The sequence below is a fragment of the Symphalangus syndactylus genome, chromosome 3 (assembly GCF_028878055.3).
Source record: "Symphalangus syndactylus isolate Jambi chromosome 3, NHGRI_mSymSyn1-v2.1_pri, whole genome shotgun sequence".
Lineage (NCBI taxonomy): Eukaryota > Metazoa > Chordata > Mammalia > Primates > Hylobatidae > Symphalangus > Symphalangus syndactylus.
In genome coordinates this window covers 112,334,340-112,359,055 of record NC_072425.2, presented here as the reverse complement: position 1 = coordinate 112,359,055, position 24,716 = coordinate 112,334,340, and the positions used below count along the sequence as shown (strand labels likewise).

At 38.4% G+C, this 24,716-nt stretch overlaps 1 protein-coding gene and 1 long non-coding RNA gene across 3 annotated transcripts in view; one reads left to right on the top strand and one right to left on the bottom strand.

The window, feature by feature from the left end:
* Positions 1-8,570: 8,570 nt before the first annotated feature.
* LOC134736213 (uncharacterized) overlaps positions 8,571-24,716 on the bottom strand; it is a 29,009-nt gene continuing 12,863 nt past the window's right edge. The window contains exon 3 of the long non-coding RNA XR_010120087.1: positions 8,571-8,891. This is a non-coding gene — a long non-coding RNA (uncharacterized lncRNA). The remainder of the gene's footprint in view (positions 8,892-24,716) is intronic.
* The window catches only part of LOC134736210 (uncharacterized), a 79,780-nt gene continuing 72,845 nt past the window's right edge, over positions 17,782-24,716 (top strand). For both annotated transcript variants that reach the window (XM_063636426.1, XM_063636427.1), the window contains exon 1: positions 17,782-18,387. The gene's annotated coding sequence lies outside the window, so the exon portion shown is untranslated. The remainder of the gene's footprint in view (positions 18,388-24,716) is intronic.

The window sequence follows — 24,716 nt, the reverse complement described above, 5'->3', positions numbered from 1 at the left end:
GTTTTGTATATAGTTCATTATGACAGTTTACTCTCTTTTCCAGAGTAGACTCAAATTATCTAAGTTAAATGTATTACTGTGATTAATAAGGTTTATTTCATTCTATATTGTTTAGTTTTTCAATTTATTTTCTTAAATTACATACACTAACCAACATATACTTATTAAATTGGTCTCTAGATCTTTTGGCAAAAGTCCCAGAATCACAAGCTCACTCAAAATCAAAATAATAAATCAATTCAGAGAGGCATGGAACTTGTTCAATGGTGATGACTAAGTGTTATATATTCTGAGTGCTGGGGACTTCATAAATATTTCCGGAGACTTTATTTTGAAACCCAAGGTGTCTTTTTAACTTAAAAAAAAAAAAATCCAGGAGAACTTCCAAATCTTTCTTTTTAAATAAGTAGATCTCCCCTTTCTCTATTCTTCCATTCTTATATCCAGGTCATCTGAACCCAAACACAGATTTCTGTGACTTTCTTCTAATTGATACCTCATCAGCTGCCAGGCTCCTTTTCCTTCTTCCTAACACCTTACTTACTGATTAGTCTTCATAACTCTCAGGATTCATTGTCATTCCTCCTAGAAAGCATATAAGATAGCTCCCTTTAGTCAAAGGACACTGCTCAGTTTCCTCATCCTGTTTGTTGGGTGCCTTCCATTCTGACCAGTATTTATGGAATGTATCCCTGGGTAAGACATTTCGCTACATCACCTTGCCTCTCTTCTGTGACTACATTGCTCATACTCCTCTGCTGTAGCTAGAGAACCTTCTTACTCTTTCCCTTCCTCTATGTTATTGCAATTATCTGCGTGATTCTAATTTCTCATCTACTGATATCTTCACTTGATGAGCAGATTGGAAACTCATTTTTGCCAATCTGAGAGCTGCATAACCTTTCAGACTGTATTAGAGAATCACCTGCTGCAAACCACCAGCTATCTCAAGCTATCCCCTATGAAGCTCTCTCCTTTGAAGTATTGCTGTATTACATTCATTTCAAATCTTTTAAAAATAAATTGTAAAGTTCTTAGAATTTTCATATGTGTTTTATATTTCCAAATAAACAGTAAGTCCTGGGGAAAAATAAGATACATATCTTGTTTTGTTTTTATCCCCAATTTTTCACAGTTACTATGCATAGTTTAGTATGCTGAGACTTGTTAATAAGCACATATTAATTTGATTAGATTTAAGAAGTATCACAGAGGATTTTAAACATTTTATATCAAATTCCATGTTATGCCTGGGAGCAGGGTTGTGACTTACGAGATTGAGTATTGGCAGTCACTACATATGCATTCACCCTCATGACTTCAGTGTCTTTTTTTATTGAACTTCCTGACACTAATTTAATCTTAGCCTGTAACCTAAATAATAAAGAACCAAACTTTATAAACTATATAAAAGTGAATTTATGATATACATTGTCCATTCATGACATCTACTGCAATACTTTGCAGAGTCAGTATAGCATGGTAATGAGAAAATGGAGACTTTGGAGTCAGTTGAACTGGAAGTAAAATAATAGATTCATATTCTAGGAACAGGCAACATCATTCCTCTACTTCTCTCTTTTTTTTCTACACAATAGTACAAATAATTATTTTGACTATTTTATAGGGTTGTAATAAGCCATGCATATAAGGCATGTAAAACAGTGCTTGACACTCAGTAGGTTCTCAATAAGTTTTAGAAATTACTATTGCTACCATTATCATCTTTATTTTTGTTATTAAGGTACATTAATTCGAATATTATATTTTAATAATATCAATCGTATTAAAAATAGTTCTCAACCCATAAGTAAGAGAGAAAAAATTGAGGGCTATGAGCCTCCAAAGAAATAGCTATCAAAAAGCTTTCATATTTTCTTACTTTCTAAAATAGAGCCACCTTAGTCTTCAAAATTATTTGTGAAATAAAGTAGAATAGAAGCCACTAATTCATCTGTCAACAATGGGATTAGAAGTTTATTAAAAATAAACCAAAGAATTATAGAATACAGGTATTAAATTTTAGAAAAGATAGAAATTGAGGGTTATTTAAAGATAACTAGCCTCACATTTTAAAAAATAAAATCTTGAGGATATCATCTACTGTACCAAAATACTATAATTAATACATCAAATGACAAAAATGATAAAGTTATTTTATGATAAACACTAAGAAAATAAACAGAAGGGAATAAATGTTTCTGCTAAATAACGTAAGAATATTTTATTAACTTGGAAAACATACAATATATCCAGTGAAAACTTTGACATTGAGCACACAAATTTATATCACATCCTGCTGAAATACCACTAAAATGACAGAAATGGGATTTTTAAAAAATGTGTAAGGCACATGGACAAAGAGTTGGGAGCGGAGTAGGGGGATGTAAAAAAATCTTGTTAGCTGGAAAACAGATGGACAAGTGCTTCAGCAGACTGAAGAAAGCTGGATTTTAAAGCAGCTCTTAAGAAGACACCTGACTTGCAAAAGAAATTTTCCCAAAGGCTCACCAGAGGTTTTGGTGGCACTTGTTACCTCTGATAATAGAGATGAAGGCGGGGCTAAAACCAAAATGATTGGTTGAAACACTCTTTAAGAAACAGTTACATACCCAAGCTCCCTTCTCCCATTCCACCTAACTTGGTCACTACTCTTCTCTCATACTGGCAAAAAAGAGTGATTTACTTTTCTTAAATGGTAAAACTGAGGTACTGACGATTTCTGCATAATTCAAATGAGATCTCTAGTTTTCTTCCTCTACTCCAGTCTCTAGCACTGGCAGCCAGGCTTATACCTCCCAGGCAGAGATGGCTGACTATTCTATGCAGACTGAACAGTCAGAGGAAAAGTGCTCCTGCAAACTGACCAAAATGGGTTACCATACAGAAAATTCCATGGTCGATAAAAAAAAACGCCCCAGTCAGCTTTCTAGTGCTTCAAAGTTAAATCAACAATAACAACAGCTCTAAGGAAGTAAATTTATGGAGGTAAAAAAATCTCTCCCCCAATTACTATTATGTGCATAATCCATGAATTATATGTAATTGTACATTATATAGAAAGTCTGTGAATAACACCCTGATGTTTAAAAGAAGAATTATTCAAAGATCAGAAAGAGCTCTTGGAAATTTAAAATATGCAATAAAAAACTAAAAACCTCAATAAAAGAACTGCAAGATAAAAATGGAGGAAATCTCCCAGACAGTAAAACAGTTTCTAAAACAGAGAAGGGAAATAGAGGAGAAAATACAAAGGAAATTAGAAGGCTATTCCAGGAAGTCCAACATCTAAAAAATAGGAGTTCTAGAAAGAAAGAAAAGTAAATGGAGGAAAAGAAATCATTAAAAAAAATGATTTGAGTAAATTTTCTAGAACAGGGATATGAGATTCCCGAATTTTCTATCAGTTCCCTGAGTGGATGAAAATAACTGACCAAGCACATCACTGATATATTTCAGAACATTAAAGAAAATGAGAAGATTCTGAAACAACAATCAGTGTGATACAAAGTATCTCATATTAGAATGGCATGGTATGTCTTAGAAACATTGTTAGAAGCTAGAAATACTGGAGAATGGCCTCAAAATTCTAAGGAAAATAGTGACTCAGGACAGTCCTGAGGGATGTGCTCCACAAAAAAGAGAGTAAAACCAAGAAAGAGAAAGACAAGTGATTCATAAACTTGGGACTCAACCCAAGGGAAAAGGGGAGAAAATTCCCTGGATGATGGTGGAGGAAAATCTCAGATTAGTTTCTGTCAAAGCAGAGCCTGCAACAAGGACTTGGGTATGGTTTATGTGGGAGATAATCCCAGCAGACAGGAATGAAGGAAAGGGTGAGTGAGAAAAAGAAAGAGGAAAAGTCAATATAAGAATACTTTTACTGGGGGAAGACATTATTGAAAATGGTGGATAGGAGACCGCACTAACTTGTAGTTCTCACTTGGAGCTACACAGCAGTGTGTGGAGACCCAGACTGTGAACTTATTCTCCAAGAACTACTGCAGGAACATACCAGGACAGCTGAGAGAATCCACAGACCCTTTGAAGGAGGTGGGTTGCTGCTGCAGGCTCCATGGGACAGCCAAGGAACTGTGAGTCTGCCTGCTTTCTCACCTGGGAAGCTTGTAGCCTGGGGTGAGTTCTCAGCTCTGCTCACCGGCTGCCTGGAAAAAAACTCAGGGCTGTTGCAGGGACACAGTGAGAGTGAGACTGGCCTTTTGGACTGCAGGCTGCGTGGGAGCTGGCTGAGGCCTGTGGCTGCCACTTTCCCCCACTTCCCTGGCAATCTGTGTGATGCAGCAGGGATGGCCATAATCCTTCTGAGAATATAACTCCATTGGCCTGGGAACCACATGCTGGACCCCTACAGCAGCCACAGCCAGCCTCACTGAAGGAGAGTCTGAGCTGAGAAACAACTAACCCTTCCTCCACCTGATGGTCTTTCTCTACCCACCCTGGTAGCTGAAGACAAAGGTCATAATCTCTTAGGAGCACTATGGCCCTGCCCACCATGTGAGAAACCTGAATACTTACCCAAAGGCAATGTTGGGCAGGTTTACATCCACCCTGTACAATCACAGATGATGTGCTCTTGAAAATGCCATCTCCTAGATGGAGGCCAACCAACACAAAACCAGAGCACTTAACAAAAACACAACCAAGAATCTTCCCAGAGTCCACTTCACTCCTTTGCTGCCTCCACCAGAGTAGGTGCTGGTGTCCATGGCTGAGAGACCTGAAGATGGATCACATAACAGAACTCTTTGCGGACACTCCCAAGTACCAGCCTGGAGCCTGGTAGTTCTGCTGGGTGGCTAGATCCAGAAGAGGAATAACAATTACTGCAGTTTGGCTCTCAGGAAGCCCCATTCCTAGGGGAAAGGGAAGAGCATCGTATCAAGGGAGAACCCCTGTGGGACAAAAGAATCTGGGCAGCAGCCTTGAGTCTCAGATCTTCCCTTTGACATAGTCTACTCAAATGAGAAGAAACCAGAAAAACAATTCTGGTGATATGACAAAACGAGGCTCTTTAACGCCTCCAGAAGATCACAGTAGCTCACCAACAATGAATCCAACCAAGAAGAAATTTCTGAATTTCCAGAAAAAGAGTTCAGAAGGTTGATTATTAAGCCAATTAAGGAGGCACCAGAGAGAGGTGAAGTCCAACTTAAAGAAATCAAAAACATGATACAGGATATGAATGGAAAAATCTCTAGTGAAATTGATAGCATAAGTTAAAAAAATAACAATTTCAGGAAATCAAGGACACACTTAGAGAAATTAAAAATGCCCTGGAAATTCTCAGCAATAGAATAAAACAAGTAGAAGAAATCATTTCAGAGCTTGAAGATAAGACTTTTGAATTAACCCAATCCATCAAAGACAAAGAGAAAAGAATTTTTAAAACATGAACAAAGACTCCAAGAAGTTTGTGATTATGTTAAATGATCAAACCTAGAATAATTGGTGTTCCTGAGGAAGAAGAGAAATCTAAAAGTTTGGAAAATATACTTGAGGGAATGATCGAGGAAACTTCCTTGGCCTTGCTAGAGATCTAGACATTCAAATACAAAACGCTCAAAGAACACCTAGGAAATACATCGCAAAAAGATAATTGCCTAGGCACATAGTCATCAGGTTATCTAAAGTCAAGAGGAAGGAAAGAATCTTAAGAGCTGTGAGGCAAAAGCTTCAGGCAAGTTATAAAGGAAAACCTATCTGATTAACAGCAGATTTATCAGCAGAAACCCTACAGGCTAGAAGGGATTGGGGTCCGATCTTCAGCCTCCTTAAAACAATTATCAGCCAAGAATTTTTATCCAGTGAAACTAAGCTTTATAAATGAAGGAAAGATAGTCTTTTTATGACAAACAGATGCTGAGAGAATTTGCCACTACCAAGCCAGCACTACAAAAACTGCTAAAAGGAGATCTAAATCTTGAAACAAACCCTCACAATACACCAAAATAGAATCTCTTTAAAGCATATATTTTATAGGACCTATAAAATAAAAATACGATAAAAAAAGGTATTCAGGCAACAAATAGCAAATGAATAGAATAGTACCTCACATATCAATACTGACATTGAATGTAAATGGACTAAATGCTCCACTTAAAAGATACAGAATGGCAGAATGATTCAGAACTCATCAACCAAGTATCTGCTGTCTTCAAAAAACTCACTTGACACTTAAGGACTCATAAACTTAAGGTAAAGGGGTGGAAAAAGGTATCCCATGCAAATGGACAGCCAAAGTGAGCAGAAGTAGCTATTCTTATATCAGAACAAACAAACTTTAAAGCAACAGCAGTTTAAAAAGTCAGAGGGACATTATATAATGATAAAGGGACTAGTCCAATAGGAAAATGTCATCATCCTAATTATATATGCATCTAACACTGGAGCTCCCAAATTTAGACAACAATTACTTCTAGACCTAAGAAATAAGATAGATGGCAACACAATAGTGGGGGACTTCAGTACTCTATAGATAGCACTAGACAGTCATCAAGACAGAAAGTCAACAAAGAAACAAGACAAAGTCAAGAGGGAAACAAACTATACCCTAGAATAAATGGACTTAACAGGTATTTACAGAACGTTCTACTCAACAACTGCAGAATATACATTGTATTCATCAGCATATGGAACATTCTTCAAGATATACCATATGATAGCCCACAAAACAAATCTCAACAAATTTAAGAATATCGAAATTATATCAGCTACTCTCTCAGACCAGAGTGGAATAAAGTGGGAAATCAACTCCAAAAGGAACCCTCAAAATCATATAAATACATGGAAATCAAATAATCTGCTCCCGAATGATTGAACCGCCTCCCCGGTTCAAGCGATTCTCCTGCCTGAGCCTCCTGAGTAGCTGGGATTGCAGGCATGCGTCACCACACCCAGCTAATTTTTGTATTTTTTGTAGAGACGGGGTTTTACCATGTTCGCCAGGATGGTCTCCATGCCCTGACCTCGTGATCCACCCGCCTTGGCCTTCCAAAGTGTTGGGATTACAGGTGTGAAAAGGGAACACTTTTACACTAATGGTGGGAATATAAGCAACCACCATAGAAAACAGTGTAGAGATTCTTTAAAGAGCTAAAGACCATTTGGTCCAGTAATCCCACTCCTGGGTATCTATCCAGAGGAAAAGAAGTCATTATAAGAAAAAAAAATGCTTGCATGTTTATAGCAACACAATTTGCAATTGCAAAAATATGGAACCAGCCCAAATTCCCACCAATCACAAGTGGATAAAGAAAATATGGTATATATATTTACCATGGAGTACTGCTCAGCCATAAAAAGGAACAAAATAATGTCATTCACATCAACCTGGATGGAATTGGAAACCATTACTCCAAGTGAAGTAACTCAGGAATGGAAAACCAAATATTGTACGTTCTCACTCATAATTGAGAACTATGCTGTGAGGACACAAAGGCATAAGAATGATACAATGGACTTTGGGGACTCGGGGGAAAGGGTGGGAAGGGGTTGTGGGTTAAAAGACTACACGTTGGGCACAGTGTTTACTGCTCAGGTGATGGGTGCACCAAAATCTCAGAAATCACCACTAAATAACTTATTCAGTTAACCAAACACCACCTGTTCCCCAAAAACCTATTGAAATAAATAAAAAAAATTAAAAAGAATACCTCTATTGGTCTCACATTGTAAGCAAACGTGGTTCAATTACAGAGGACCTCTGTGAGAAGCATCTTTAATGACCCCAAGAATTGTTCCCTTGTAAGAGGAGGCTGAAATATTAATCCAGTGGCCACCTTCCTAATTATTCAATATTAACACTGAATTGTTAGCTCTTCCTTACTTCTGGGCCTCATTCTGGAGTAGGTGAGGCAGAGAATAGAAAGCCCTACCATGAGAACTTGAGGTGGGATGATGGCGTTAGTCTGAGATCTCAGGGCACATTCTACCCCAGCAACAGCTGAAATCAGAGATGGAGAGAGTATGAGGTGAGACAGAGAGGGTGGCTGCTATAGGCCCATAGGTTCAGGCCCACCAAGCTGCCATCTGTGACAGAAGCAAGTCATAATTCTTCAAAGAGTACTTCAAATTGAAATGATTGGACTATCTTGACTTTATAACATAATAAGTGAAGTCACACACAACTGAGGGGAGAGAGTGGGCATGAGTTAGTGATTAGTAAATAGAATACTAAGTAATAAGGAAAAAAGAAAATTATTAACTCTGAGGGAAAAATTTATTAAGCAATAATGAGAAATTGTCATAGTTTCTTACATGCCTCATTAGTGAATATCACTTACAAGGCAATAATGATAGACATTTTGAATACTGAGCTAAAAAATTATGATACACTGAGTATGCAATTAGGGGTGGAGGGTGAAAGAGTGAGGTGTCAATAAACAATGACTAAAAATTTTAAAGTTAAGAAGTAACAACATAAATATATCATTTAGAAATGTTGAATATATCAGGAATATTTTCATGTTTCTGCATGGTCAAGGCTTTCTGAACAATGGAAATTGACATGTGATAAAGATAATGTCTTTTTTTTCCCTGACCTCTCCATTTGCTCTTTACACCACTTTACTCCATTTGCTCCTAACCACTTATCTGCTTCATTGCGAAGCCATCTGCTCCCACTCAAAGGGTAACAGGGTAACAAAATCTTTCTTGTCTCCCCTAGAGCCTAATGCTTATACTTGAGAGTAGAGATCTTTTCCTGCACCTGCCAAAAAGGCGTACTCTTGTGCTCTCTCTCTCTTTCTGGAGAAGAGGAGGAACGAACGTGACAGCTCCTATATAATATCCCATTTTCATAATTTCGGGGGTCCTCTACTTTAACACAGATCTCCTGGATGTGCAAGTGACATTCTCCATCTTCTTTTCACCTAGTGTGTGAATAATGGGGTGTGAAGAAAGAAAGCAAAATATTCTGTAAGTAAATAATAGGTTTGCCTCTGATGCAGAAAACTAATGTTTACTGTTATAATAAAATAAGTACATATAGATATATAAAAGGTTATCAGAATTATATATTGAAGTATCACCTAAAATGATTGAATTTGGTTGTTTCAAGATTGGGAAACAGAGACGAAGTAATTCAGAAAATGGTTTCTTATGATACGCCTTACATATCTATTTGACTCTGGAGACTATGTACCTGTGTAACTTTGATAAAAATAAACACTAATTTAAATGTTTAAATGACTACCAATAAACTCCATTATCACAAAAGAAAAGTAGCTCTTTAGCATTATCCAGCCGACCTTGCAATTTGCAGTAGTGTAATATTTCTGTATTACAGTTTGTTTTGACTTTTACTGTGTTGTTTGCTATACTCTTACTAAAAAAGTATTAGCCTACGTTATGCACTTGTTGCTTCACAAATGAATTCAAGAGCTATATGGTTAAAGGAGCTGGGCTCACATTGTAATTATTTAAGTTTGGCTACAAATGGCCTTCAAAGAATGCCTTGGGATTTTTTCATTTTCTCTGTGTCAATACCTTTCCTCTCCAGGACCTTTTGCTATAAATGTAATTGTAGTTTATCAAGGCAGTTAGTCATACACAAAAGTTTTCTGAGATGCCAGTTTGAGAAGGTCTGCACAGTAGTTTTCCAGCTGCTATCAGCCATATAACTTGGTGACACAAAGGTTTTATCCTTGTCCCACATTTTTTCTCCTTAATCTTGAACAGTATTTTTTTTTGTGTATTACAGTTATCTCAATGGCTTTTGTGGAAAAATAGATGAAAATGGTCTATGAAGCTGTTAATATATTTTGATATTAACATGAAATTTGCCATTTCAAAGATGGAGAATGCTAAACAATAATGAGTAATGTAAATTTCCAAAATGTGTTGCATTAGATCTGAACTTATTATCCATACAAAATCTATTGTTTCTTACAGAAATGCTATTTTTTTCTTTAATAAAGATATTTGATAGACTATTTTGGAGATTTTGAAGGCTAAAGTTTTGGAAAGTTCCCTTTAGTGATAGATTATTATCTCTGCATAATTTAATAATATTTTATTTTATTTTTCAACAAATTTAGTTGACTTTTATTTGAAATTCATGAATTGGTGCAGGCTTCATTCTACAAAATAGAACGAGTGTTCCCACTGGGCAATGGCAGAACAGTGGGTTCTGTAAGGTGGGAACAGGGAAAAACAACAGAAAAAAAAAGCTGTCCTGGTGCGGTGGCTCATGCCTGTAATCCTAGCACTTTGGGAGGCTGAACCGGGTGGATTGCCCGAGCTTAGGAGTGAGACCAGTCCGGGCAGCACAGTGAAACCCTGTCTCTATGAAACTACAAAAAATTAGCCGGGCATGGCGGCATATGCCTGTAGTCCCAGCTACTTGGGAGGCTGAGGCAAGAGAATTGCTTGAATCTGGGAGGCAGAGGTTGCAGTGAGCCCAGATGGCACCACTGCACTCCAGCCTGGGCAACAGAGCAAGATGCCTTCTCCACAATAAATAAATAAATAAATAAATAAATAAATAAATAAATAAACTGACTTGTTAACATCAGGTCAGGTTACTTCAGGTTAGTTTTTTGTAAGAGCTAAAGCAGAGGAATCTTCCATATTATGCTGACTCATGTCGACCGGAATATCCTGTTTTCAAAGAAAAATTGGTATTTTGGGGGTCTATCTGCTTTTCCAGTTTGATTATGTGGCATTAAGCCTGAGTGACTCCATATCAATTTGGTTTGGTCTGCTGGGGTCCAGTTCAGGAGCTCAGACTAAAACAATTGCTTCTCAGGATTTTTGTTTAACAATCATTATATGAACTTACTAATTTATCTGCCATTGTAAATGTTCTAATTTTTTTTTCCAGCTTGTCATTTGCCTTTCTAGTTCTGTTTTTCCTATCTTCCGTACATTAACAGCAGAGTTGGCTCTTTTCTATTGTTTTTATTTTTATGTTTTTCTCTTTTTATGTATTTCTTGATTTTATTGCTCCCTGACTGGGCTGGGCACTCACAGACCACCTTGTAGTTAAGAAACCAGGATCCATGAGAGAAGAAAGTTTGCCCAGGTCCCTACCTCAAGAAAGTGTGGGAGCCAGAATAGAAACCCAGTCCCATGTAGGGAGGAGCCTGCAAGGGTCTTTCTCAGGCCAGCTGCCTAGACCAGAGACAGTCCAGAAGAGGCCTGAGAAGTGAAGAGGAGAGTTCAAGGGGCTGTTAAAATTCACAAGGGCCATGGAAGAGCAAGCCAACGGAGGACTACTGCCCACTTCCGCTGCCAGGCAGCTCTGTTCTCATACCTTCTTCTGGCAATGGCAATGGGATGTCCAGAACCTCCCCTCACTCAATAGGTCACCCACAGTGACCATGGTATACTGGACTATGGGACTTTGCCTTCCAGGAGCTCACAGGTTGTTGGAAAATCCTATAGCCCTCTTCAGTTTAGACTATCATTTTAGGAAGGTAAGTGGCAATGGGTGTGCAGGAACTGCAGTTGTAGGCCCCAAAGAAGTCTACTGATGAACACTGGAGGCTTTTGGCATCAGAGCCTGAAGCACTGATGTAGTCTGGTATTGGACTTCAGGCTGTGTGGCCAGGGCATGAGAACCAGGAGCCCATCTCCACCCCCACCCCACTACCAATCCTTGCATCAGACAAATGGGGAGAACAGATAGACTACATGCTCATTTCCATGTCAGTTACATGCTCAACAGTCACATGCTCAATTTCTAAATGTGTTGGCCCTTTCCTAACTTCCCAGATTGATAAGGTTATGCAGAGGATGAAACATGTGACAAGCTATATTAGCCAGGGTTCTCTTAGAGAGACAGAACTATATATATATATACATATATATATATATATATGTATATATATATATAGGGGAGTTTGGCCGGGCATGGTGGTCACACCTATAATCCCAGCATTTTGGGAGGCCAAGGCGGGCAGATCACCTGAGGTCAGGTGATCTGACCTCATGGAGAAACCCCGTCTCTACTAAAAATACAAAATTATCCAGGTGTGGTGGCTCATGCCTGTAATCCCAGCTACTTGGGAGGCTGAGACTCGCTTGAACCCAGGAAGCAGAGGTTGTGGTGAGTTGAGATCATGCCATTGCACTCCAGCTGGGCAACAAGAGTGAAACTCAGTCTCAAAAAAAAAAAAAAAAGGCTGGGCACAGTAATCCCAGCACTTTGGGAGGCTGAGGTGGGCAGATCACCAGGTCAGGAGTTCGAAACCAGCCTGGTAAACATGGTGAAACCCTGACTCTACTAAAAAAAAAAATTCAAAAATTAGCTGGGTGTGATGGAGCGCACCGGTAATCCCAGCTACTTGGGAGGCTGAGGCAGGTGAATCGCTTGAATCCAGGAGGCAGAGGTTGCAGTGAACCGAGATTGCACCACTGCACTCCAGCCTGGGCGACACAGTGAGACTCCCCCTCAGAAAAAAAAAAAAAAAAAAAAGGTGAGGAGTTTATTAAGTATTAACTTACACAATCACAAGGTCCCACAATAGGCTCTCTGCAACCTGAGGAGCAAAGAGGGCCAGTCCAAGTCCCCAAACTGAAAACATGGAGTCTGATGTTCGAAGGCAGGAAGCATCCAGCACAGGAGAAAGATGTAGGCTGGATAGCTAGGCCCATCTCTCCTTTTCACATTTTCTGCCTGCTTTATATTTGCTGGCAGCTGATTAGATTGAGCCCACCAGATTCAGGGTGGATCTGCCTTCCCCAGCCCACTGACTCAAATGTTAATCTCTTTTGGCAACACCCTCACAGACACACCTAGAATCAATTGTTTGTGTCCTTCAGTCCAGTTGTTGACACTCAGTATTAACCACCAGGCAAGCACTTCTGTGGACAAGCAGCACTGCACTTGGCTTCTGGTTTTAGACTGGGCCATTTGTCTCCCTAATTTCATTTCTAACTTACACCACATACCTATTCAGTAACCCCAAAGATATAGTATCCCCCCAAAATGAGAGGGGTGTTTATTTCTGGGACCATGAGGGATCACTGTCTGCCTTCCCTCCTTGAGTGAATCACCTCTGTGCTGGTGTGCCCCCATCCTCCATCCTCCTTCTTCTTTCTTTCTTTCAGCATGGCTGGGCAAATGTTGGAGTAGGGAGAAACATTCTGTGCTAGACCCTGTGAACTCTTAGACAGAAGACATGAATTTCTTTCTTTTGAAGGCAGGAAGCGTCCAGCATGGGAGAAAGATGTAGGCTGGGTAGGAATTTTACTGTGGAGTTTGCTGCTAGCCCCCTGCAAGGTGAGTTGCAAGGAGGGGATTGTTTCAGGAAAATGCCTAGGGACAGGTGCAGGTTCAGCTTCCATAAAGAACCCCATTTGGCTGGACACAGGGAAAAGAAGGCTGGATAGAGCTGGAGATGCAAGGTCGGATCAGGGAGCAGCACAAAAGCCAGGCTGGGGGAAGTCATCACTATGCACAGAGAAGAGAAGAATCTGTTATGGGGACACAGAAATGGCCAGAATAGAACTGATTGTGGTTTACTGATTACAAAATAATACATTTCTACGAAACAATCCTCATCTTGCCAAGCCCCTCTCTCTAGCAGATTTTGTACATTGTAAACGCGCCATGTTTATTTGGTTAATAAACAGAAGGAAACACGAATCCTTTTTTCTCCCATCTAAGAAAAACCCCAAAGTCGGGTGCATCCTGAGGCCCTTCCATTCTGACAACTTCGTTTCCCTGGAAAGTGTGTCTGGAGGCCCTTCCACGATAAAGTATACAAATCTTGATATTCCTCTTCAATTTTCGTAATGTGAACGCTACAGATGAGCGCAGGACACAGACTTAGGTGATTTCCACGGGTTTGCCTTGCAGCTTCCCCAGAGGTGCAGATACTGCAGCGGGTGCTCCGGGGCCTCCCGAGCCGGTTGGGTTACAGAGCAAGAGAAGGAAAATGCTCCTAGCGCTTAGCAGGGCCCTGCACAACCGCTGCGCAGCGGCCAGGAAAGCGGCCGAGAGGCGGGATGCGGCCAAAGCTGCTCGGGCGGTGGCGGAGAGGGCTGCTTTCAGGTCCCCGCGCGCCCCATCTGGGCGACTTCCCTGGCTGCCAGACCCACAATGGCTACAGCTCTGCGGTGACAGGGCGCGGCTTAGGTCCCCACAGGGGCCTGCCGCATGCTGGGAGCAGGCCAGGTGCCCTGGGAGGAACTTGAGGCCTAGCACTGACAGCTTCTAGCTGTGGGAAGGGCTGGTGGCAAGCGGGACCTGGAAGCAGCGCTGAGCCCAAGGGTGGAAAGAGACGTTTGTGTAAGGCTGGCCTGGCACACTGGCTACCATCTCCAGGTCAAGGTGGTGGTGGCCGGGGCATTTGGTCCCGGGACCCCAGCGTGCCCTCAGAGGAGAGCGTGGCCCCAAGCCTCCTCTGATTCCCAGGAGAAGTTGCCCACATTGCTCTGAACCCCTGGGAAGCTGTGCTGGCAGGAGTAGTCAGGGGCCAGCACCGCGGGCTGACTGGGAAGTGGGATCGGGGCCTGCGCCCAGGCTGCCTCCATCCACACTGGGGCTTCCCTGGCTTCTCTTTGGTATCCGAGCTCTCTGGTTCTGAAACCAAACCTGGATTCATGGCTTGGGAATCTGTGTTTCCTGGCCAGTTCTTCTATGACAGTAATATCAGGATAAGCGTCCCTTTCGAAGGCCTCAATTAGAATGTGTTTAGATATTTGTCAAATTCAGTCCTCCTGCTCCTCTGGCCTTGCTCAGGTGTGTCAAGTCATGACCTGAGGTCACTGTCCACTGGGAGCCTCAGTGGAAATCAATATTTTAAATATTTGCCTGGCATGGTGGCTCACGCCTATAATCACAGCACTTTGGGAGGCCAAGGCAGGTGGATCACCTGAGGTCGGGAGTTCGAGACCAGCCTGGTCCAACATGGTGAAACCCCTTCTCTACTAAAAAAACAAAAATTAGCCTGGCGTGGTGGTGGGCGGCTGTAATTCCAGCTACTGGGGAGGCTGAAGCAGGAGAATAGCTTGAACCAGGGAGGTGGAGGTTGCAGTGAGTCAAGATAGCACCACTGCACTCCAGCCTGAGCAACACAGCGAAACTCCCGTTAAAAAAAAAAAAAAAAAAAAAAAAACTTTTATAACTTATACTTTTTTTTTTTTTGAAACGGAGTCTCGCTCTGTCACCCAGGCTGGAGTGCAGTGGCATGGTGCGATCTCTGCTCACTGCAAGCTCCGCCTCCTGGGTTCACACCATTCTCTTGCCTCAGCCTTCTGAGTAGCTGGGACTGCAGGCGTCCGCCACCACGCCCAGCTAATTTTCTGTATTTTTACTAGAGACGGGGTTTCACCATGTTAGTCAGGATGGTCTCGATCTCCTGAACTCGTGATCCGCCTGCCTGGGCCTCCCAAAGTGCTGGGATTACAAACCTGAGCCACCATGCCCAGCCACTTATACTTCTTTTTTAGTAGCTTAGTTGTCATTAAAATTCTGGTAGTTTATTTTAAAATACAAGGTCATTACTACTGTTACCAGTTGAGGGTAGTTGTCCAGATTCTTGGCATTTTGAGCAAAGAATTGGACAAAATGCACAAGCAAGGCAGCCAAGGCAAAGATTTCTTTTAAATGAGCCTACACCCCACAAGATGGGAGCCAGCTCCAGCAAGAGGCTCAGGAGTGCTCACTACAGGCTACAGAGTTTTCTAGGGTTTATATACCCTGTAGAGGTTTCTCATTGGTTCCCTCTAGTGCTCTGTGACCAGTCTGATTGTTGAAGACTAGGCCTGCAACCAGTCGGCTTGGTTGCTGAAGGGCACCAATCAGAGGTACTTTCATTTTCCAGCTGCCAGGCAGCAACTGTCACGCATAAAAAGGAGGGGTTGAAAAGGGAGTAGCTCCTGATATCCAGTCAGCATGAGTCAGCCTTAGGTTTCCTCCAGACCCTATTTGCCTGCCTCATTACGACTATGTATTTGCCAGATGGAGACAGGAAATAATAGTTGTGGGGGGCGGCGCGGAGGTAGGGGGAGAGTGTGAGTAAGATAACATAACTTCTAAAAATAAACTTTTTATTTTGGGAATAATTTAAGATTTACAGAATTGCATGGATAGTATAGTGGGCTGCTACATAGCCTTCATCTAGTTTCAGTTTCCTGTGTTGTTAACTTAGATTACCATGTACATTTGTCAACACTAAGAAACCAGCATTGGTATACTACTATCAGTAAATACTTCACTTTATTTGGATTTTACTGGTTTTTCCATTAACATTCTTTTTCTCTTCCGAGATCCAATCTGGGCTATCACATTCCATTTAGTCAACACATCGCCTTAGTCTCCTCTGATGTGTGACAGTTTTTCAACTTTTCCTTGTATGTACCGACCTTTTCACTTTTGAGGATTGCCAGTCAGACATTTTGTAGAATGTGCTTCAATTTGGGTTTATCTGACATATTCCTCGTGATTAGATTGGGTTATGGGCTTTTGGAAAGAATACTACAGAGATAATGTGCCTATTTCATCACTTCATATTGGGGGTACATGGAATCCACATGACATCATTGGTCATGTGAACCTTGGTCACTTGGCTAAGGTAGTGTTTTCCAGGGTTTCCACTGTAAAGTTACTATGTTTTCCTTTCCTGATTCTTGTCTTTGAAGTCAATTACTAAATCTGCCACACTTAATGGAAGTGGGGATGGGGGACTTAAGCTTCACCTTCGGAGGGAAGAGTATCCATATATATATGTGTGTGTGTGTGTGTGTGTGTTTTGGAATTATCTTATAAGGAAACTTTGTCTCTTTTCTCTATTTATTCAATCAATACAGACTTATGCATATTTGTTTTAGACTTTAGATTATACTCTAACACTACATTATTTATTTTATTTTCCAGCTTTGGACATTAGGAGCTCTTTCAGGTTGGTGTCTGTGTCCTTCTGAGATTGCTTTATGAGTTATTTTAGTGCTTTTTAATTTCTGATACTTCAAGATACTTCAGACTCATCTTGTATTTTCCCTGTTCATTCCTAAATCAACCAAGAAGCTCTGGTTCTTTTAAATGGAGAATTGTATTAAAAACCAAGATCTGGGCACCGGATATAAGGTGTTTTTTTAAACATGGGAAGTCTGTGCATATGTGGTTGGTTGAGTGAAAAGTTCCAGTAGAGGAGATAGAAATAAGAAAGGACAATGATATAACTGGAACACAAATAATTGGTGGGAATTAATAGCACAAATAATCAGGTAGTCATGTCCATATTTGTGTTTACAGGAAGAAAGAGAGAAAAAAATAGCGTCATATAGTTTAAACTTTAATTAATGTCAAAAATGAAAATGCATGTCACCTCTCTCTCTCTTTTTTTTTTTTTGAAACAGAGTCTTGCTCTGTTGCCCAGGCTGAAGTGCAATGATGCAATCGTGGCTCACTGCAACTGCCACCTCCTGGGTTCAAGCGATTCTCCTGCCTCAGCCTCCTGAGTAGCGGGGACTACAAGCTCCTGCCACCATGCCCAGCTAATTTTTTTTGTTGTCGTTGTTATTTTTAGTAGAAACGGGATTTCACCATGTTAGCCAGGATGGTCTCGATCTCCTGACCTTGTGATCCTCCCGCCTCAGCCTCCCAAAGTGCTGGGATTACAAGCATGAGCCACTGCACCCAGCCCTCATCTCTCTTTTTAAGTAGGAGGTGAAGTTACCATCCAAAACCAGTGGTATTAAATGTGGGGTTGAAGGCTTGACTTGATTAGAAACACTTTGGGGGTTGCTGAATGAACTAAAGAGAATCATTAGAGATGAGTAAAATTAGACTGCATAGCAGGGAAGGGAAGGTCCAGTTGAAATTAGAAAAGCTAGTAATGGTCAAGTTAGTTTCTTGTTTCTCCAGGAATGCTCTGTAGAATGAAAGAAAAAGGATGAAAAGGTGAAGTTACTTGCCCCAGTAATTGTGTGATTTTGGTAAAAATCCCTAATAAATATTTGCAAACAAAGTGAAATATTTTCCAACACAGAATTTTTAAAAATCTCCACTGTTACATCTTCAGAAATTTTGTGACCTATTTAACATCATTTGGTGGCTTGAAATTAGTCATGGTGGGAGCTTTATACCACAGACACTGGAAACACAACAAAGCAGGGCTCCCATTTCCCTGAGAGACAGTCATTGAAAAGCTGTCAAAACACCACTGCTCCTTCTCGCTCACCTTAATTTTAGAGAAGGATGTATAAATTTTTTTTTTATCATTTTTTCCAACACAGACTATGAAGGAACAGCAAATGGGTACTTTAATGAAACAAATGGGCAATACACATTCTTTGATTTAATGTTCCCTTCAGGTGCGTGTGGACAAACTTGTAAGTCAGCTTGAAAGTAGTTGTGCTTGGAAGATCAGATGGAACAAGGTTTTGGTGGAAAAGGAAGGAAAATGCAAGATTCTGGTGAGATCACACTTCTATAGCTCCCCAATCAAAGGTCATAGTCCTGGGCCTCAGGCAGACATGTGGGGTGAAGATAGGTCTAAGCAGCAGTGGGAAGCAGTTGTATGTACACATGACAAGAATCACATGTGCACTTGATAAGTCACAGCCCAAGTGTGCCAGCAACAATGTGAAGTCCCTTAAACTGCAGCTCCTCACACAAAATTCCCTGTGTGACAGGAGCACTTCCCTGGTAGAAGGGATGAAGGTATGTCATAAGGCTGAAGGGACAGCTGACTTGGGAGTAGAGATGACTTCATAGGCACATGACCTAAGAAGCTGCACAGAGCTCCAGAGTCAGAAAGGCCCCATGCTTGGCTTGGCTTGGCTTAATTCTTTACCATTGCCATCTTGAAATTCTTAATTTATCTTTGAAATTGTTATTTTTAAAATTTTTATCTTCTATTTTTTCTTTTGAATTTTTTTAATTTTAAATTTTGTAGGTAGATAGCAGGTATATGAATTTATGGGATATATGGGATATTTTGATACAGGCATACAATGTGTAATAATCACATCAGGGTAAATGGGGTATCCATCACCCTAAGCCTTTAGTCGTTGCATTATAAACAATCCAATTACAATCTTTTAGTTATTTTAAAATGTACAATTAAATTATTATTGACTGTAGTCACTCTGTTGTGCTATCAAATACTAGAATTCTTTGTAACTATTTTTTGTACCCACAAACCATCCCCACTTCCCTCCCATCCTCTACTATCCTTCCAAGCTTTTGGTAACCATCATTTCTACTCCTTATCTCCATAAGTTCAACTGTTTTAATTTTTAGTTCCCACAAATAAGTTAGAACATGTGATGTTTGTCTTTCTGCACCTGGCTTATTTCACTTAACATAATGACCTCCAGTTCCATCCATGTTGTTGCTAATGACAGGATCTCATTCTTTTTTATGGCTGAATAGTACTCTATTGTATATATGTGCCACATTTTCTTTATCCATTCTTCTCTTGATGGACACTTAACGTTGCTTCCAAATCTTGGGTATTGTGAATAGTTCTGCAATAAACATGGGACTGCAGATATCTGTTTGATACCCTGACTTTTTTGGGGGTGTATACCTAATAGTAGGATTGCTGGATCCTACAGTATCCTTATTTTTAGTTTTCTGAAGAACCTCCAAACTATTCTCCATAGTGGAATTTTAATTTTTAAAATTTTCCCCATGACACTGATGCATGAATTTATGATTTTTACAAGAAGAACTATGGAGCAATAGAGCATATGTATAAGCAAAGGAAATACAAGAAATATAGCATGTTCAGCATTCCTTGTGTCTTAATCTGCATGTAGTATTTACTATGCCTGGTAAGTACAGAATTCCAGTGGAGAAACAATGTGTGGGGGCTCAGTGAGACTAAAAGGGAATACAAGGCAAGCATGTTACATCTACAATTGAGTAAGCAGGGTTGATACAATTGAGTAAGCAGGGTTGCTAAGAGGCCACACATTCTGTCTGTACAAGTTTGAAACTTGTTTCAAACACAGATAAAAAGCAATGGCATTCTATTATAATGTAAATGGACAGATGGCCAAGGGACTCTATCATACCCTTTTTTACTTTTACTATTCCCATGTATATAACCAACCACTTTTAGAGTGGAGGTACTTCATAACTAACCCTTCCACACGTATGTCACTTTTGAGATAGGAGAATGTAAGGTGAATAATTAGCATCCTGACTTTTTACTTACATAAGAAAAAGTGGCCTGGATAAATGTATATTACAGAGTACCAAGACAGAACAGACCCTTACATGATACAACTTCACTCTTCCTTGACATGAAAATGCAATTTGGACATTTCTATGTATATTTCTCACCCATTATTTGGTGAAAACCCAGCTAATCCTATTGATTCTCAAGTCCCCTTTCCAGATACTTATAGGCAATGTAGAATATAATAAAAATTTCTCAATAATATTGATTTATAATATATATTATTTAATTAATATTCATTCAAATAGCAATTTATCAAAATTTAATATTAATTCAATTTAATTCCATGTACTATGGTTTATTTGATATTTATGTTAAAGTAATATTTATATTACAATTAAACATTAGTTATATGTACTTAATACTTATTTTTGATTCAGGATGCCTGGTTGGGTGTTATGTATGTCTTTGATGAGAATATATTCTCAGTAAAGCTAAACCTTAAACCTTATCTCTGCATTTCCAAAATCATGAGTGCAAATCAACATATTATTATAAGGTTTATGAATCAAGTTGATCCCTTAATTTTAGAATTTAAATATTTTCAAACTAAAAAATAACAGAGTGTACTTCCAAGTTTAATTTCTCATTAATAAAGAACTAAAACTGCTGATGGATGTAAAAACAAATGTACATCCATCAGTTAGCAATCATCCTGTAAGTAATATATTTGGTAAAACTTCAACAAAACTGTTCTAAATGTGAAATGGATATAGTTTTTTTTATAGGTTCATGTATTTCAGCTCTAATCCCAATATCTCAGAATCTAAACTTATTTGGAAATAGGGTTTTTGAAGATGTAATTAGTTAAGTTTGGATGAGGGTATACTAGTAAGATGTGCTCCTAATTCAATAAGACAACTATTCTTACAAAAAACGGGACAATATGGACACAGAAAAACACATAGGGAAAGTGCCATGTGAAGATAGACAGAGATTGGGGATGCTAAAGATTGCCAGCCTACCACCAGAAGCCCTCAGAAGGAACCAATACTTCTGACTTCTTGATCTCACACTTCTAGTTCTCAGAACTGTAAAATAATGCATATCCGTTGTGTAAACCACTCAGTTTGTAGTATTTTTGTTACATAGCTCTGGCAAATACATATAGCCTTTTATAAAATTGTATTGTAGAAGACATATGGTTTTCCTCAGCTAAATGTAGAAAAACTTTATTTTCATATATAAAATTAGGTTTAAGGCTATTAGTGAAATAAATACATCTCTAATTCCCACAGTCTTTTTTAGTGATACCAAAAACCAAAACTAATGCCAAGCAAAATTCTTTGTAGTTCAGCTTTTCTGAGGGTCCTCCCTGTCTTCCTACTCATTACTCTTTTGTAACCTATTGTGATCTTTATTTCGCTGTCTTAATTTCAGGTGCCTAGTACTACATTGTATTCTTAATTTAAAAAGAAATCACAACATAAATCCTCAACTTGTCAACAAATTTTACAAGAGCATATATTAGAATGGATGTTCAACTGTGTTTCCTCTCTTAAAATTTAGGACTTAAAAATTATCTTTACCTCTTTGTGGAAAGGAAAACTCTGTTCCCACTTAATGTAGATTCAGTTGTGCTACAGAAGTTAATAAAAAAAGAAAACTAGATAATCAGCATATTGTAAGACCCTGAAATCACACCTACGCTATCTGCAACTCTGAAATATGAGGTTAGAGATAACGATATAAGTATTGTTTTTCTAGCATGTTATAAATCATTCTACAAAGAGTAGTCATATGTGGTAATAAAATGAATACTTTCTAGTGAAAATTGTATGTTTTTTTGTTCTCAATATATGATTTAGTTCTTTTTAAATCTCTTTTGCATACATGCCCTTCTAGAATATCCAAGATCATTTCTTATTATCAGAGTGTTTTAGTATAAGGTACAATCTGTTATTAGCTTGTGTCTTTAAGTGGAGACAAATTAAAAAATATCCTAAACTCTAAAGGGATACTTAATTCTTAATATTGTTAAGTAAAATGCTACCATAGCTATGAAAATCGTCATATTATTTTTAAATTAAAGTAAACAATTTTATTCTCAGAGTCTTAATATACTTACTAGAAATTAAATTATTTCAAATACTTAGATGTATTTTAGGGTAAATATTATGTAGAAACTTATCTGCAAAGAGTACTTGGTAATTTTTCACAATGTCTGATTTACAACAGCTGAAACAGCTGAAAAGCAAAGATAAAGCAGAATCACTAAAGGCAGCTAGGAAAAAAGAAACACTACACAGGAAGAATGAAAGATAAGAATTGTAGCAGAGTTATTGTCAAAAACTGCCCAATTCAGAAAAGCAATGAAGTGACATCTTTAAAGTATCAAAAAAAGTAATCCTAGAAATTTATTCACAGTTAAAATATCTTTCAAGAGTAAAGTCTAAATGAAGATTTGTTTTTCAGAAAAAAACCAACAGGTAAGTGCATTTATTGCCAATGGACTAATGCTACAAGGAATGATCAAAGAAGTTTTTCAGGCAAAAGGATTATGAGACCAGATAGAAACTTGAATTTACCACAAAAATAAAGAGCTCTAGAAATGGTAAAAATGAATATAAACATTTTCCCTAATTTTCAGTAGTTCTAAACTATAAATAAATATTTAAAACAAAAATAATAATAGCATATTGTGATATGTATAGGTAAAATAAAATGCATAATAATAGTACAATGAATTTGAGTAAGAATTGAAAGGATACAGTTGTAAAGTTCTAACATTATTCATATTAAAAGATAGATTGTGATAAAACCAAGGTATAAATTGTAAACCTTAATGCAACTGTTTTAACAATGAAGTATTATTAATAAGACAGTAGTAAAAATAAAATGGCATCATAACAAACATTCAATTAATACAAAAGCAGGCAGTAAAAAGAAAAAAGTGAATAAAGAATATACAAAACAAGTATAGAAGAACAAACAATATAATAGATTTTAACCCTGCCATATTAATAATTATAATAAATGTGAATGATCTAAAAATCAATAAAAATGCAGAGATTGTCATAATGTGTTAAAAAAGCAAGACCTAACTGTAGTCTGTCTATAAAAACCACATTTTATTTTATTTTATTTTATTTTATTTTATTTTATTTTTTGTTTTTGAGATGAAGTCTCTCTCTGTCATCCAGGCTGGAGGGCAGTGATGCGATCTCAGTTCACTGCAACTTCTGCCTCCTGGTTCAAGTGATTCTCCTGCCTCAGCTTCTTGAGTAGCTGGGATTACAGGCACCCACCACCACGCCCAGCTAATTTTTGTATTTTTAGTAGAGATGGGGTTTCACCATGTTGGCCAGGCTGGTCTCGAACTCCTGACCTCAAGTGATCTGCTGGTCTTGGCTTCCCAGAGTGCTGAGATTACAGGTGAGTGCCACTGCATGTGGCCTAAAAGCTACATTTTAAATATAAATATATTGCTAGGTTAAAAATCTTAAGTATGCACAAAGACAATGGTAGCTTTTCCCTATATTCTTGTCTTTCAGTATTTCATTCCAACGTTTTCTATATATTAGGATATATATTCTATATATTAAGATAGAAAATAAGAGGAACAAATTAAGTTATGGAAAAAAACTACTTCTAAACCTAATTAGCATACAGAGAATGCCTACATTCTTAATAGCTGTAAAATGTTTTAGTGTGTGGTCTCTCACACAGTTGTCCCACTCCAACCCCACTGCAAGACATTTCTGGAAAGAAAACAGAGCTAGAAAATCTACAGAAAAAGAGATAAAGAAATAAACAATGAGGCATAAGGTCTAAAATCTCTGCCAGAAAAACTAAGTCCACTCTTTTCTAAAAATACTAAAATAATGTCCAGGTAAGACAGAGCATGAGCCACAGAAAAGTTATTTAAGAGTTTCACAATTTAAAAAAGCAGAATTTAAAACACATAGCTTCTTTGGAGGAGAAAGAAACCATAAAGAAGTCACCTCTGGCCAATGGGATAGTGAATTAAATGAAAGAGGACATTTTTGAATCCCACAAGACAAAAGGGATAATTCACAATCTAAATCACAAAACTAGATAATTCACAATCCCATTGCCTATCATAAAAGCAAACAAACAAAACCATTGAAGTTTTCGAGTTTTGAAATACTGTGAGACAGGAGTATCATTAAATTAAAAATCTTGTAAAACACTGTAATACCACACATAAAAAAATAGACAAGAGAAGATTAACAGATTCAAAATGAGCTTTTGAAAGAAATCTGAAAACAAAATTCAACACATATTAACTGAGGAAATTTTCCCTCAGACTAATAACCATGAAGCAGAAGAAAACTCCAAGTCAAAACTATAAATGGAATGAGATAGTCTCACAAATAAATGAAGATTTGAAAAAAAAAATCTTAATTAGAAATTCAAAATCTGAGGCTAGACATGGAAAAAACCAGTAAAAATTAAAAGAAAGTTGATTGAATTCAAAAAAGAAATGGAATTAAAAGACAAAATTAACATAGAAATAAAGAATGGATTTTAAGACGCCCATGAGAGAATTGATTTAAGAAAATTAAATAAGGAGCATTGAAGAAAAACAGA